Genomic DNA, 16,870 nt, shown 5'->3' on the forward strand with positions numbered 1-16,870 from the left:
GACATGAATCCCATAAAGCTCCTGATTTTTGAAAATGACCTTGGAAAATACTGTAATTTATGGCTGGAAATGTAGCATTTTAAAGCAAGTTCCTCTGTGGTTTTTCTGTTGCAGGTGTGTTTCTCAGCCCGTGTCACGTGCTCTGATCACACAGAAGTGCTGTGATGATTTAAACTTTTAAAGCGCTGTTGCTGTCGGTGTGATCGTCAGACGACCTGATTGATTGATTAGGGTGAACACGCCTGATTAATGCGCTGTTTAAACATTTAAAGCGCCGTCGCTGTCTGTGATCACACTGACCGATCACATGGACAGATAACACCTGATCTTAAAATCACCTGCTTTAAAAGTTTAAATCATCACAGCATTTCATTACTCAGGTCTGTGATGACCTGATCATCAGACCTGATCAGGAAGCAACCCGCACTTTCAACATTTAAAGAGGCACAGCACTCCATTCATTCACGGCAGTGTTTCCCAAAGCCAGTCCAGTCATCAGCATTTGTACACAATGGAAATGGTCCACCAAGATAAAAAAAAAATGAAATAAAACCAGCAAAAATAGACCCACAGTATTCAATACTAAACAGCAAGGGCCTTCATAATTTGGAAGACCTGTACTTTGATGGTGTATTTGCGAGCTTTAACCAATTAATCTCCATGTTTAATTTACCTAAAACAGACTTTTTTCATTGCTCATACAGATTAGAGGATCATGGGTTGGGGAGGAGGGAGGGAGTTAAGGGCAGTTATGGGGTCCTGTTTGGTTTTTTGTTACAAGGGGGGAGACAAACAAAACTGTAATTTTGTATTTTTGTACCTTAAGTCTGTGACTTGCACTTGAAAATTATATATATATATATATATATATATATATATGAAAATAAAAAATGAAATAATGTTGAATTACTCTGTTTCTGACGTGCACCATGCCGTGCAATACCGACTCAAACCACTGGGTGTAAACGGAGCTGTCGGCATACGCTTGTTAATTGTCAAGGTGTGACAGCTCCATTAATTTATTAGACGTGTGGCAGCGTGTGCTGGAGTTTTTAATATGGTTGTCATACGCAACCTAAATAGTCAAGATGTGACAAGGCCTTAAAAGGCAATATACTCTATGCATTTTATGTTCTACTGGCTTGCTTACATAATTCAAGTTGGGTGAATGTATTGATGTCTTGATGACGGTGGACTATTTTTCCTCTTGTTTTGCCCACAGTTTTGACATTATACACCAGATTAAATAATAAAGTGGCCCAAGAGACATGAAAAGCTATAGGACTGAGTTTTATACAACTTGAATAATATTGTCAGTACGCTGACTGCCAAACTGTGTAACGAATCTTCTGCCAGAATATTCGATAAAGCCTTTTTATCCCATTGTTTGTCTGTCAGTCTGCATTTTGCATCCTACCACCTTCTATGCCCAGCATCCTTGAATCCTGACAATGAACTGGCCAGTACCAGGATGCAGCAGACTCACACCCAGCCATGGATCTGGACATTGCTGTCATTAAGGACATTTTTTCCCAAATTAAATTTTTCTTTAAGTGCTTTCACTCCTGTGACACCCGAAGCAAAATTTTGATTTTCTAGACAAAACTTTGGACTTGGGTGAGGCCAACATCTGGTTGCACCAGTTCTTCCCAGAATTATAGTGCAGCAGATAACAGAATATTTGCAGAGGAGTCCTTCAAATCCGGTTACAAGCACCAAAGTTTGACTGTATACCTTTTGGTACATATTTTAGAAAATAACATTAGCCATTTGAATTTTCAATAGGGGGCCAAGTAGGGGTCAATTGAAGAACTGCATAGGGGTAAAAAAAAAATGTTCCAATCATATTGAAAGCTATACCACATTATGTGTGTGATCACAAAGATTCCAAAAAAGGTATAGTTTGGACTATCTGTGACTGAATGTTCTGGAGTTATTGGGTAAAAACAGCAAGCATGGTGACAAAGTCACTTTCAGTTTGTGCAGGGGTCAAAAATTAAAGTTGCTCCAATTATGGTAAAACATGATGCAAATATTAGTTGAGTTAGTAGGATTTTAAAAAGGAATAGTTTGCACCATGTGTTATGCTTAGTTATGTTACTGGGTAACATATGTCAAATGTCATAGAATCCAATGGACGTCGACATTGTTTGACCTTTACTTTGGAGACCAAACATTCACCACAGTCAGAACTATTCCATTTGTTAATCCTATTAGTTCAACCAATAATTTGCACCACATTTTACCAAAACTGGAGCAACTTTAACTTTTGACCCCTGTACAAACTGAAATTGACCTTTGTCACCATTCTTGCTGTTTTTACCCCATAACTCCAGAACATTCAGTTATAGATAAAGTATACCTTTTGGAATCATTGTGATCGGACACATAATGTGGTATAGCTTTCAATATGATTGGAACATTTTTTTTTTTTTTTTTTACCCCTATGCAGTTATTCAATTGACCCCTAGTTGGCCGCCTATTGAAAATTCAAATGGCTAACGTTATTTTTCTACAATATGTACCAAAAGGTATACAGGCAAATTTGGTGCTTGTAACCGGATTTAAATTATTCTTAGCGTTATCTGCTGTACTATTAGAGGATCTGGATGGTTTATTCGCTGCTGGGGACCCTTCCAGCCTGGGTAAGACTGCCCGAGTTGCTCCTGCCATCCAGCCACCTGCTCGCAGTCGATGAGTCCGAATGGGTGGACCTTGACAATGACACCTCATCAGAGACAGAAGGTTCTGATCTACAGAACACAGCCACTATATTTTTCAAGATTCAGGGCCTATTTTATGAATTTTTGGATAGTCCATATCAGCAGACCAGGTGCCAAATTTTTTCTACATTAGACCAGATCCTGCAGGTCCAGCCAGAGATCATGTCTGCTTACCCAGACCTGGCAAACACAAAGCTCTGTTCAAGCAAGGTCGGGTTCCACCATACATCGAGGATCCGATGGACTTTCTTTTGAATCTGAAATTTATGATTCATGCCTTGATACACCGCAAGTAATCACACTGTCTGTGGCAGCAGTCACGCCCCCTCAGTTGGTCACACCGATCATGCCTTGTCAGCCACCTGCACCAGTTCTATGGCATTCTTCTGCGCAGAAACCAGTTGAGCAGAATCAGCCTGGAGGGTCGGCTCCGCAGCCATGTGCTGCACTGACACTGGCTGCACCTACACCGGTCCCACGAAAGCTTCATGCACCTCTGTTAAAGCCTGTGGCATCTACAACCTCTTTGCTTATGGAAATGGAAGCTTTTATGCTGCCTGACTTGACCCCAACGGTTACATCCCCTGCAGGGCCATCAGGAAAGTTCATGTCACCACAGCAGCAGGCGACACCTGCTCTGCCTTCATCAGCGTGCCAGCGCCGGGAATCGCCAATCCTGACTCCTCAGCATTTCTCAGGACGGTTTCAGCTGCTCCACTTCTGCCTCCAGCTGCACACACAGCACAGTCAGAAGCAGTCCTGCCACGCCCACCTACACAGCCCTTGGTGGCGCTGGATGAAGCAGTGCCAATGCTATCCGCTTTGTCCAATCTGCCAGCTGAACCGCTGGAGAAATTCACGCAGCCACAACTAATGTCATCAGAAACTTCTGAGAAAAGCACATTTCCAAGTCATCAGCAGCCGGTTGAACCAGCACCTGCAAACCCCAAGGTCATCCGCAGCTAAAGCAAATGCCACTGAATGCACCAGCGCGAGCCATGTTGTCCAACCCGCCAGCTGAATTTAGCAGCTTTTTTTTTTTCCCAGTGTAGTTTTTTTTTTGTTGTTGTTTTTTATTTCTGCAGTTCTCACGACTATACACTCAGGGGGGTTCTTTGATCCATTTGTCCTTTGATCAGTCAAGTTCTTTCTTCACGTTTCTATTCTGCATTTCTGTTTTTAATTGCCCCCTTCGTTTTTTTTTTTTTTTGTAGGTTTTTACTGTTTGCATTCTTTTTTAAACAGTTTGTTTGTTATTCAGAATTTTTCCTAGTTTGTTAGTCTTCCATGGCCCACATAGTATTTCTATTTTTGGTTCCTAAATTAAGCTTGTTGGGGTCCTCAAGTCTTGTCTCTGTGTACTTTCTTTATTGTTCAGTTGTTGAGTTATTAGTTATTTATCGCCTCTGGGATATGTCCTTTTATCGGTTCTTTCACACATTATTTTTGGGTTTTGTTGGGTCTTTGTTCTCAGTGCCCTTCCCCAGTTCACTTCCTTTGCCTGACAAATATTGCATTATGATTTATTTTGAAATCCAACTGATCATACAGTAATGGGTTTCTATTTATGTAGATAAATAGATGGTGATAGTACCAACCTGCGAATTAGGATTAGGAATTCTCTATTACTGTTTAATTTGCCTGCATTGACTAACAATGTATTAAACAACCCCACGAAGTGTACAAATGACACAGTCATCCCTGCTTAGTGCTACAACCCCTGGCAATAATTATGGAATCACCGGCCTCGGACGATGTTCATTCAGTTGTTTAATTTTGTAGAAAAAAAGCAGATCACAGACATGACACAAAACTAAAGTCATTTCAAATGGCAACTTTCTGGCTTGAAGAAACACTATAAGAAATCAGGAAAAAAAATTGTGGCAGTCAGTAATGGTTACTTTTTTAGACCAAGCAGAGGGGAAAAAAAAATATGGACTCACTCAATTCTGAGGAATAAATTATGGAATCACCCTGTAAATTTTCATCCCCAAAACTAACACCTGCATCAAATCAGATCTGCTCGTTAGTCTGCATCTAGAAAGGAGTGGTCACACCTTGGAGAGCTGTTGCACCAAGTGGACTGACATGAATCATGGCTCCAACACGAGAGATGTCAATTGAAACAAGGAGAGGATTATCAAACTCTTAAAAGAGGGTAATCATCACGCAATGTTGCAAAAGATGTTGGTTGTTCACAGTCAGTTGTGTCTAAACTCTGGACCAATACAAACAACATGGGAAGGTTGTTAAAGGCAAACATACTGGTAGACCAAGGAAGACATCAAAGCGTCAAGACAGAAAATTTAAAGCATATGTCTCAAAATCGAAAATGCACAACAAAACAAATGAGGAACGAATGGGAGGAAACTGGAGTCAACGTCTGTGACCGAACTGTAAGAAACTGCCTAAAGGAAATGGGATTTACATACAGAAAAGCTAAACGAAAGCCATCATTAACACCTAAACAGAAAAAAATAAGGTTACAATGGGCTAAGGAAAAGCAATCGTGGACTGTGGATGACTGGATGAAAGTCATATTCAGTGATGAATCTCAAATCTGCATTGGGCAAGGTGATGATGCTGGAACTTTTGTTGGTGCCGTTCCATTGAGATTTATAAAGATGACTGCCTGAAGAGAACATGTAAATTTCCACAGTCATTGATGATATGGGGCTGCATGTCAGGTAAAGGCCCTGGAGAGATGGCTGTCATTACATCATCAATAAATGCACAAGTTTACGTTGATATTTTGGACACTTTTCTTATCCCATCAATTGAAAGGATATTTGGGGATGATGAAATCATTTTTCAAGATGATAATGCATCTTGCCATAGAGCAAAAACTGTGAAAACATTCCTTGCAAAAATACACATAGGGTCAATGTCATGGCCTGCAATAGTTCGGATCTTAATCCAATTGAAAATCTTTGGTGGAAGTTGAAGAAAAAGGTCCATGACAAGGCTCCAACCTGCAAAGCTGATCTGGCAAACAGCAATCAGAGAAAGTTGGAGCCAGACTGATGAAGAGTACTGTTTGTCACTCATTAAGTCCATGCCTCAGAGACTGCAAGCTGTTATAAAAGCCAGAGGTGGTGCAACAAAATACTAGTGATGTGTTGGAGCGTTCTTTTGTTTTTCATGATTCCATAATTTTTTCCTCAGAATTGAGTGATTCCATATTTTTTTTCCCTGTGCTTGGTCTAAAAAAGTAACCGTTACTGACTGCCACAATTTTTTTTTCCTGATTTCTTATAGTGTTTCTTAAAGCCAGAAAGTTGCCATTTGAAATGACTTTAGTTTTTGTGTCATGTTTGTGATCTGCTTTTTTTTCTACAAATTAAACAACTGAATGAACATCCTCCGAGGCCGGTGATTCCATAATTTTTGCCAGGGGTTGTAGAATAACAGGAAACTGAGCCAACTTGTTGTGCACGGACGTCCACTGCATGCACGCCACAGTTGTGTGTATATAGCAGTTTCCTATCAAGTATCTTGAGTTTGATTAATCACTCAGTAGAGGCCACAGACTCTGACATGGGTGGAACCCATTTCCAAGCTCAACTAATAAATGAAGTCTGGCATTTGTTATCTATACCTGCTTAAGGATCATGAGGAAGTCTATCCCAGCATATGATTGGCAAAATTCAGCCATTTTAAAATATAACATTGCAAATCTCAGTGAAGACAGCATGGTGGCTTAGTAGCACTGTTGCCTCACAGCAAGAAAACATCACACACAGAAACCATACTGGCTTAACATAGTTTCTGCCTTACTGAATGTACAATAAAAACTTTATTTGCTCAGATTAACAGAAAATCTAAAAAGAATGTTGTATCCATTAGTTGTGGCTTGTGGAAGTGTGTACAGGGAGGTATATTGAAATGTCAATGCCGTGGGTGGGAGCTTTCTGACAAAATGGACTGTGCTTCCTGAAAAACCCATTTATTATAGCGATTTGACAGATAAATTAATTCAGAGCATTGATTCTTGTACAGTCTTGACCACATGATTCACAGATGTTTTCCTGTTTGTAAGAATAAGAGACACACCAGCAAATTAAAGAGAAGCACGCTGCTTTGCTCTAATCAAGAGCATATACAAGGGTTGACTACAGCAGTGTATTTGCCATGGATTTGGCCATCTGAGGGTGCTTTATTACATCAGTATAATTTGACATTAAATGGAATGTTTTGGAATTCAGGATCAGTGCAATTAAAACACCAAAGCGGTATAGGTGCAACCACCCACTCATTACACGGCGAAATAAATCCAGTTAGGGCTGCAGCTATCGAATATTTTTGGAATCGAGTATTCTATCAATTATTTATTGATTAATCAAGTAATCCGAGTAAAAAGTACTTTTGTATTTTTAAACAATATCAGTATTGGCAGGGCTCTCTCTGAGCAATGGCACAATGTCGCTGTGCCATCATGCAGATTTTTAAGTTTAGGATGTTGTCTCTCTCTGTTTTTCCAGATAATTATTTATTTTCACATTATTAAGAGTTTTGGAGCTTTGCCAAACCATAAGCCCAGGCGCTCTGAAATCTTCAGTCTGCGGACAGGACATTCTTTTTTTTTCTTATTGCACATTTCATTTGCACTTTTTATTACTGTGATTTAATTCAGTGTTTAGTGTTATGTCTACATGTCGTACAGAGCAGCTCAAACCGAAGTCAAATTCCTGTGTTTTCTGTGGATACTTGGCGAATAACAAAGCCTTTGAAAAAACGCCTGTGGAGTGCAACATTTCCACAACAGCTGCACTGATAAATTAACTCTACAGCCTGTTGATCAAAATTATCAAATCTAAATATAGGCTTTTTTTTTTTTTGAATAGTTAAACATGATCAATATAAAGTGCGCTTCCTTTCGCTTCATCTGCGGAGGTGGAGAGCAGCCAGTGGAGCAAACCACGTTCTAAAATATATATATATATATATATATATATATATATATATATATAAACACACTGCTTCACTTTAAATGCCTAATAAGTGCATGAATGCATAAACTTGTAGCATCGCCTGCTACATTAAAGCTTACATTAGTTATGGGCATGCTCTACGGTCTTCGTCTCGGTTTTTTGTGGGGCGTTACAGTGCCACCTACAGGCCTGGCATATTTACTACAGCTTTAAACAAAGCTTGCCTCGACATTTTTTGTAATCGAATTATTCGAATTACTCGATTAATCGTTTCAGGATTTTAAACCATGACATCATCATGTGTTACTAATGTAATCTTTGTGACTGTGGTCCCAGCTCTCTTCAGGTTATTGACCAGGTCCTCCTGTGTAGTTCTGAGCTTTCTCAGAATCATCCTTACCCCACAAAGTGAGATCTTGCATGGAATCCCAGAACGAGGAGATTGACAGTCATCTTGTGTTTCTCTCCACTTTCTAATAAATAATCATAACAGTTGTTGTCTTCTACCAAGCTGCTTGCCTGTTGTCCTGTAGTCCATCCCAGCCTTGTGTATGTCTACAGTTTTGTCCCTGGGTGTCCTTAGACAGCTCTTTGGTCTTGGCTGTGGTGGACAGGTTGGAGTGTGATTGATTGGAGTGTATGAACAGGTGTCTTTTGTACAGGTAACAAGTTCAAACAGGTGCAATTAATACAGGTAAAGAGTGCAGAATAAGAGGGCTTCTTAAAGAAACAAATTAACAGGTCTGTGTGAGCCAGAATTCTTGCTGGTTGGTAGGTGTTCAAATACTTATTTGCAGCAGTAACATACAAATAAATTATGAAAAATCATACATTGTGATTTCCGGATTTTTTTTTTATTTTTTTTTTTTAGATTATGTCTCTCACAGTGTACATGCACCTAAGATGAGAATTTCAGACCCCTTCATGATTTCTAAGTGGGAGAACTTGCAAAACTGCAGGGTGTTCAAATACTTATTTTCCTCACTGTATATGAATTCACATGTGTTTAGTAGTAACCAGAGGTGGGACTAAGTCACCATCAAGTCACTCTCAAGTCATGAATCAACAAGTCCCAAGTCAAGTCTCAAGTCATGCTGACCACCAATTGTTTGCAAGCTGACTTGAGACTTGACTTGGGACTTGCAGATTGATGACTTCAGAATGACTTGACAGTGACTTTCTCCCACCTCTAGTAGTAACCATTCTTAACTAATTCCTTGGGAAGAGTCGTCATAAATTTCTCCTCGATATAAGTTCAAGGGCTAAGTTTGGCCTGGGTTTCTGCTTTTGTCAAACACAAATAACTTTGTCATTGGTTCACCCTCAGTCATTCCAGCATGTTTGGTCCAAATCAGATCAGAACTCTTTGAGTTACTTTCATGGGCGTCACTAGACCCCTTTTACTGGGAGACATGCCCCAGTATAGAGATGCCTTTTTATTTTTACCAAATAAAGCTACAACTTTATCGAGCTATGCTAGTTCAGAGACACCCGGTGTCGCAAACCGAATGGTCCCCCCAAACATTGGTCCCACCCTGTCTTCACTGCACATGCTTCATTTTGGATCACAGCAGCACGTCTGAGACAGTCTCTTCACCCAAAGTGATCAAATTGATTAATGGGATTATTAACCATCAGGTGACAAGATAAAACCTCTTATATCATTCTAAAGTCAGTTTTAAGCAGAAACAAGGCCATTTTAAGCAGAAAGGGGGCAATATTTTGTGACGCTTTAAAATGGCCGATGCACAGTGAATGTATCAGGTAGCAGCCCGTGTAGCTGCGTCGCTCTGATTGCTTCCTCCATCGTTTATGATGAAATAATGCTGAATTTATGTGGAAATGATTGTTGTACAAAAGCTTCAGGCACAGTTGTATGCAAAGGTTTGGGCACCCCTGATAATTTTCATGATTTTCCTTTATAAATCATTGGTTGTCTGGATCATAGATTTTGGTTAAGTATATAATATAGCAGATGAACACACTGATATTTGAGAAGCGAAATGATGTTTCTAGTATTTACGGAAAGTGTGCAATAATTATTTAACCAAAATTAGGCACGTGCATTAATTTGGGCACCCTTGTCATTTAATTGATTTAAATACATTTAGCACTAATTATTGGAGGACAAAATTGGTTTGGTAAGATCATTGACCCTTGACCTTCTTACACAGGTGAATCCAATCATGAGAAAGGGTACTTAAGGTGCCCAATTGCAAATGTTTCCCTCTTTGCATCTCTTCTAATAAGTGGCAACTTGGGAGCCTCTAAACACCTCTCAAATGACCTGAAAACAAAGATTGTTCAAGATCATGGTTTAGGGGAAGGATACATGAGGCTATCTCAGAGATTTCAGCTGTCAGTTTCCACTGTGAGGAACGTAGTGAGGAAATGGAAGACCGCAGACACAGCACTAGTTAAGGCCCAAAGTGGCAGACCAAGAAAAATCTCAGATAAGCTGAAGCGAAGAATGGTGAGAACAGTCATAGTCAACCCACAGACCTGCTCCAAAGACCTACAACATGATCTTGCTGCAGATGATGTCTCTGTGCATCATTCAACTATACGGCGCACTTTGCACAAAGAGATGCTGTCATGCAGAGGAAGCCTTTTCTGCGTTCACACCACAAACAGTCATTTGAGGTATGCTAAAGCACATTGGACAAGCCAGCTTCATTTTGGAATAAGGTGCTGTCGACTGATCAAACTAAAATTGAGTTATTTGGACCTAACAAGGGGCGGTATGCATGGCTGAAAAAGAACACAGCATTCCAAGAAAAACACTTGCTACCTACAGTAAAATTTCAGAAGAAGTCGGTTTCAGCATTTTATCCGGATATTCCACTGTTAAAGGAGATTTTTTTAATGAAAGACGTGCGGGCGGATTGCAGCGTCGGCTCGCAGCCGCCGCGACGCTCCGCCACAGGAAAAACACCTCTGTTGGAAGCCTTAAGGACAAGTTGGAACATGTCCAGCTGTTAAACAATTTCTCATATACTCACTCTGCTGAAAGCCATCAAAAGCCGCCTGGATTTTACAAATGGTTATCAACACGGAGGTGTTTTTCCTGTGCCGCCGCACCACGCCGGCTGCGTCCCGACGCGCGGACCCATCCACACGTCTTTCATTAAAAAAATCTCCTTTAACAGTGGAATATCCGGATAAAATGCTGAAACCGACTTCTTCTGAAACTTCTCTGTTCTCTCACGACGTCCTGGATCAATAGAGCCTGAAATGTGGAGGTTTTAAGCTTGAAACAGGCTGATGACGGCGCCTGAGAGCGCTGCGCGATGTCTCCCACTGTGGGAAGTCCTTAAAGCGACAGTGTCACCTCAAAATCTCTCATCAGCTGTTAAAATTTTTACCGAAAACCAGCTTAATTTTTCAAACCGTGTCCACTTCGATGTGTCTCACAGGTTTAGAAAAAATTTTGATCAAACAAAGCGCCAGTCTCTCAGCAACATCTCAGACAAAGGAATTCCGACGAGGGGCTGGACGACTCCTCCCACAAGGAGTGCTCACAGGCGAATGACGTCACCGACAGGCGTGGAAAAACTCATGCATGTGCACGAGGGTTCAAGCATGTCTGACGTAAAAACATATGAATGAAATCCATATAGTTTTTGAAAAAAATAAAAAGGACCTATACTTTATGGACAGACCTTGTATTTTAAAAAGCCCAATTTCAGTTTCAGCTTAGAAACAAGTTTATCTGTGCAATTTAAAGGACAGGTTCTCATCTAGCATAATGCCTAAGTATTTATAAGATGTGACCATTTCAATTTCAACCCCATGAACAGTTGGCAACCTCTGAAGGTGAGATGGAAGCAGGGTCTTTGATTTTTCTGCATTCAGGACTAACTTATGCTGAGTCAAATGGGACTGAACAGTATCATAGGCTGACTGCAGGAACTCAAGGGATTTTAAAACTGAAGCAGACTAACAATAAATTACTGTATTATCAGCAAAAATGGGACACAGCATTAGACAGATTATCACAAAGATTATGCACATAAATTGTGAACAACAGAGGCCCTAATATGGAGCCTTGAGGCATGCTCTTTAGAACAGGGAGGAAAGAAGAAGGAGACCCAGCAGCCTGGACACACTGTGTTCTATCTGATAAATAATTCAAGAATCAGCTAACAGCCTGGTTAGATAAGCCAATCTTGTGGAGTCTGTCTGCCAGGATAACATGCTCGACTGTGTCAGATGCCTTTGACAAGTTGATAAAAAGGGCTGCACAATATTTTCGGCTGTCTAGTGCCTCTCTGATTTCGTCTACTACTTTAACAGCAGCAGTTATTGTACCGTGCCGTTTACGAAAACCTGACAAGTATTATGAGAGAAGCCCATATGCATCTAAAAAAAATTGAAGTTGTTTATCGAGCAGCTTTTCTAAAACTTTAGAGAGAACACACAATTTAGCAATCAGCCCATAGTTGTTAACTATGGAGGGATCACTACCTTTCAGCAGGGGGAGAATTTGAACAGACCTTCATATTCTCAAAATCTCATTTTCAGAAAGTATAAGATTAAAAATATCACATAGAGGTTCTGCTATAAGTCTGCAGCTGACCTCAAAAAGAAAGGCTTGAGGTTTCCAGGTCTGGCAGACTTACTTAAATCCAACTGCTGTAAAGCCCTGTGGACCTTGGTTACATCAAAAGGAGTCAGATCAAATCCTGAAGCCATGGTGTTAATAGGTGGTGACTGAGGGCAACCCCACTGCACATTCAATTGATGTGGCTGTGAGGACTCAAGTAGAAATCGCGAAGAAACAAAGTGATCATTAAAATAATAAAGAATGGCTTATTTGTCAATTAAAATATGTGCATGTTTTACGAAGCAAGCAGGCAATTCATCTGTGGTTTCATCGCCAAATGAAGATTTGATGACTTTCCAGCACTTGTTGGGATCATTTAGGTTACAAGTAGTGCTATCAACATAAAAATCAAATTTAGTCTTTTTAAAAAGGGAAGTAAAGTGATTTCTGAGCAATCACCCTGGGATTTAGAATTTCTGACCTTAGCCTATCATCCCACTGGACCACTCAGGGGAGAAACAAGGATTATTTATACCCTTCACTCTAAGTTTGCGGAGAGGGACGTGTCTATTTATAATAATGCTAAAAGCATCATAAAAGTACTTCCAGGCCATGTTTATATCATTCAAAATTAGATCCTGGTCCAATCAAAATGCCATAAATCATCATGAAAACCCTGTTCACAGAAATGTGTTTAATCACATTTAAGAATAATACATCACCATAATTTTGGGTGCTTAGCTCGTCTGATAGTGGCTATAACACAATATTGCTATGCCACCACCTTTTCTGGGGCAGTCACAATGAAAAACATTGTAACCTTTAATAGCAGTGTCTTTGTCTGTGATGGATTTATTTAGCCAGGTGTCAAATAAGCCAAGAATGTCAGTATCAGTCAATTTAGCCCAGATTTTAACTAAGTCAAGTTTTGGCAATATACTTCTAAGATTTAGGTGTATAACAACAAGCCCTAATCTAGATTTACAACCCCAATTCCAATGAAGTTGAGACGTTGTGTGAAATGTAAATAACAACAGAATACAATGATTTGCAAATCCTCTTCAACTGATAGTCAATTGAATACCCTGCAAAAACAAGATATTTAATGTTCAAACTGATAAACTTTATTGTTTTTGTTCATATATTTGCTCATTTTGAAATGGATGCCTGCAACACATTTCAAAAAAGCTGGGACAGTGGTATTTGTGTTACATCACATTTCCTTCTAACAACACTCAATAAGCATTTGGGAACTGAGGACACTAATTGTGTGTCATGAATGGATAAAAGGAGCATTCCCAAAAGTCTCAGCCATTCATAAGCAAAGATGGGGTGAGGATCACCACTTTGTGAACAACTGCATGAAAAAATAGTCCAACGGTTTAAGAACAATGTTTCTCAGCATTCAGTTGCAAGGAATTTAGGGACTCCATCATCTACAGTCCATGATATAATCAGAAGATTCAGAGAATCTGGAGAACTTTCTACACGTAAGAGGCAAGGCCGAAAACCAACATTGAATGCCCGTGACCTTCGATCCCTCAGGTGGCACTGCATTAAAAACCAACATCATGTGTAAAGGATCAGAAAACCATTGTCATTTAACACAGTTTGTCGCTACATCTACAAGTGCAAGTTAAAACACTGCCATACAAAGCGAATGCCATACATCAACAACATCCATAAATTCCGCTGCCTTCTCTGGGCCCAAGCTCATTTGAAATGGACAGACACAAAGTGGAAAAGTGTGCTGTGGTCTGATGAGTCCACATTTCAAATTGTTTTGGAAATGGACGTCATGTCTTCCGGACAAAAGAGGAAAAAGACCATCCAGATTGTTTCCAGCACTAAGTTCAAATGCCAGCATCTGTGATGGTATAGGGGTGTGTTAGTGCCCACAGCATGGGCAACTTACACATCTGTGATGGCACCATCAGTGCTGAAAGGTACATCCAGGTTTTGGAGCAACACATGCTGCCATCCAAGTAACGTCTTTTTCTGGGACGTCCCTGCTTATTTCAGCAAGACAATGCCAAGCCACATTCTGCACGTGTTAGCGTGGCTTCGAAGTAAAAGAGTGCGGGTACTAGACTGGTCTGCCTGCAGTCCACACCTGTCACCCATTGAAAATGTTTGACGCATTATGAAGTGCAAAATAAGACAATGGAGACCCCAGACTGTTGAACAACTGAAGTCATACATCAAGCCAGAACGGGAAAGAATTCCACCTACAAAACTTCAACAATTAGTGTCCTCAGTCTCAGGTTTAATTCAAGAGGTTCAACAAAGCTTCACAAGTTTGTTTTGGACAAGCTGGGTGATGGATACATGAACATTTCCAATTCGCTGAGTATGGTTTGGACTTCATTTACATCAACCATTAAGAAATACAAACAGCATGATGAATGGAATACATTTCTATAATGCTTTTTCATTTGAAGCAGACGCTCAAAGTGCAATATAGTGATGCCTCACATTCACCCATACACGCTGACGTCAGCGTGCTGCCATGCAGTGCACTCAAATGCACAGTGGGAGCAACTTGGGGATTAAGGACCATGGCCAAGTCCCTTAGTGATTTTCTGTCACAAGTGGAGGATGGCTCAAACCCCAATGCAGAGATAACACCAGCAAGTTCAGTCTTTAATGACTCACGTGGGAGAGGCCAAACATCGGTACACGGGCTATCTGTTCAAACAGGTGACAGTGTCCAAGAGGGTATAGGCAGGTGGGTGGTCCAAAAACAGAGGTCAAGGCACCTAAGCAATCAGTAAAGAACAACAGTGTCCAATAAGTGGCAGGCAGTCTCAAAAATACAGAAGGGACAAACAGGTAAAGAAACAAGAAATCAAATGTGAGGAAATACTAGAACTATTGGAGAGAAGGCAACAAAGTACACAACATTTAGGTGATGCATAGGAGGAACACGGGGTATAAAGACACACTGAGGGTAATCACACACATGAGACACGGGTGAGGGTAAACACTAATTGACAACAGCTGGGGAAAGACAGGAAGAAGGTTAACAAAACACACAAGAAAACCATGACCACCAAAATAAAACAGGAAGAACTAACTACAATAAAAACAGAACCAAAACCATGATTAAAATAAACACAGGAATGAAACACAGAATAAAACCAGACTGCAATAACTCTGGAACTAAACTGCAGAACATTTAAATAAACACCAAAGACATACAAGGATAAGGACAGCACACAGACATGAAACCCCACAGGGACCCCAGGCAATATCAATGCTAGAAACAGTCACAAGGGGGAGCCAGTGGACAAGGTCAGACACAGTCATGACAACCCACAGGGAACTCAATACCAGGAACAGTCACAAGCGGGTGGCAGAGGATAAGGACAGAAAGACAGGAATGACATTTTCTAGTCTGACAGGTATTTGAACCGAGGATTCTCTAGTCTCATGCTTATAACCTCTAGACCATCATCTCCCCAATACTGTATAGTGAATCTGTATGATATTAGTATATGAAATATGAGACTGAGTCATAGGTAGTGAAGGGCATGCAGTAGAAGCTGGTTGAAGTGTGTTACAAAGCTGGACAAAATGAGAAAGGAGAGAATCAGATGCAAGACAAAAATAAAAGAAATAGCTTAAGTGCAGGAAAGTAGGTTGAGGTAGTTTAGACGTGATGAGAACAAACAATGACTAAACAGTGCAGAGAATGGAAGGGGAAGCCAAAGTTTAGGGTGTATGGACAAAGTATACCAGATGCATCAATTCAACATGAAATGGGAAAAAAATATGAATAGAAAGATGAAGAAGAATTGTGACAGTAGTTTTGAGGCTTGAAAAACATGATGCACTCATATGCCAGGTAGAGTGAACTGTGTGATGATGGGCTTTGGGTTTCTCTTATTTTGGAAATCTTTTCAAACTAATCTGTAAAGATATTATTCACAGTATAAAGGTGTATTGTAAGGTTTCACACAGATGAAGTAAAAGTGCAATAGACAATTTGGAAAACATTTATAATGAACATAAACCATTTTTAATTGACAAGCTTATTTGTAATATATTCCAACACTAAATGGTATCAGGGAAATAGAGTTTGTGACAGTCCTTCCTGAGCTGCATCATAGCTGAGAAAAAAAGTATCATATAACATCAAAAACCCTGGTTTTGAACAACAGTGGGAATGATTTATTCTCCTATTTCATCGGTAACATGGTGATGATTTTGCATTAAGGATCTTGTCAAATCTGTGGACAACACAATAAAATGTCAGATTTTACAAATCATTATGCATAGTCTGAAACATATTTCAAAACAAAAAAACGGGTTAGGTAAGGAGTCGGATATGCTTTCTCCCCATTGTTTCAGCACTAACTGGTAGCTGTACAGGCTATTATTAATCTGTCAGGAATCTGAAATAATAGTGATCTTTCAGAACCCCAGCATGCTAAAATTAGAATGCAGAGGAGACTCAGCCTTGCAGTCTCCTTGGTAGCCCTTCTGCTTGCAGCCCTGTCTGTCAAGTCATACAGTATGATGCCTGCCTCTTTGGACTACATACTCTTTTCTCATTGTTTGCTTGTTATAGAGTCTCAAGAAGCTCATGTTTGGGATGGTGTGCTTACTGTCACACTGTGTGCTGCAGACACTAGATGCACCTAACGACCAACTGTCTCATCCTCTAG

General features: G+C 40.1%; 1 protein-coding gene and 1 long non-coding RNA gene across 2 annotated transcripts in view; one reads left to right on the forward strand and one right to left on the reverse strand.

Annotated features, from left to right (window-relative positions):
* The window catches only part of esyt2b (extended synaptotagmin-like protein 2b), a 269,639-nt gene that overhangs the window by 162,703 nt on the left and 90,066 nt on the right, over positions 1–16,870 (forward strand). The gene's annotated exons all lie outside the window — the stretch shown is intronic.
* On the reverse strand, positions 1,266–16,857 carry LOC117508412. The gene is made up of 3 exons (XR_004560083.1): positions 16,502–16,857; positions 9,101–9,109; positions 1,266–1,276 (listed from the first exon to the last, which is right to left on the reverse strand). It is a non-coding gene; the product is annotated as an uncharacterized LOC117508412 (long non-coding RNA).

This window comes from Thalassophryne amazonica, chromosome 1, assembly GCF_902500255.1.
Source record: "Thalassophryne amazonica chromosome 1, fThaAma1.1, whole genome shotgun sequence".
Lineage (NCBI taxonomy): Eukaryota > Metazoa > Chordata > Actinopteri > Batrachoidiformes > Batrachoididae > Thalassophryne > Thalassophryne amazonica.